A 505-nucleotide genomic window follows, 5' to 3' on the forward strand; every position below is an offset into this window, starting at 1 on the left:
ATACTTGAATGACAATTCTATTATGCTTTTTAAATGTTTGTGTTTTGACACTCGTCCGGGGAAGAAAAGGATTCAACACTACAAAAAGAGAATAAGTGTTTTTGTTAAAGACAAGTGGTACGAAAACGAACCTTTCATACTTGCATCTCAAGCAGAGCAAGTTTTTTACGTAGATGATTTATTTAACAGTCCAAACTGAAAGGTTGTAGAACACTTTCGACATCGACATATTTGGGACATTCTAGAAACTGACATTGATGACGTGATGATAGTCCAGGATACAGAGTCTACAAATATTGAGTTAGTAGTGGAACTACCAGAGATTGACTCATTTGTATTGAATCGAGATGATGGATCATCTAATGTTGTCACAACCGATGTTGATGCAATTATGAAAGATAAGTCTCCCGTAGTTGATGATTTTATTAATGACGAAGACGATGAAACTTTAAAGGAGTACGTTGAAGAGGAAGTCATCGAATCTGAAGACGATGATGACATAAAT

The sequence above is a fragment of the Morus notabilis genome, unplaced genomic scaffold (assembly GCF_000414095.1).
Source record: "Morus notabilis unplaced genomic scaffold, ASM41409v2 Scaffold568, whole genome shotgun sequence".
NCBI classification, from domain to species: Eukaryota; Viridiplantae; Streptophyta; class Magnoliopsida; order Rosales; family Moraceae; genus Morus; species Morus notabilis.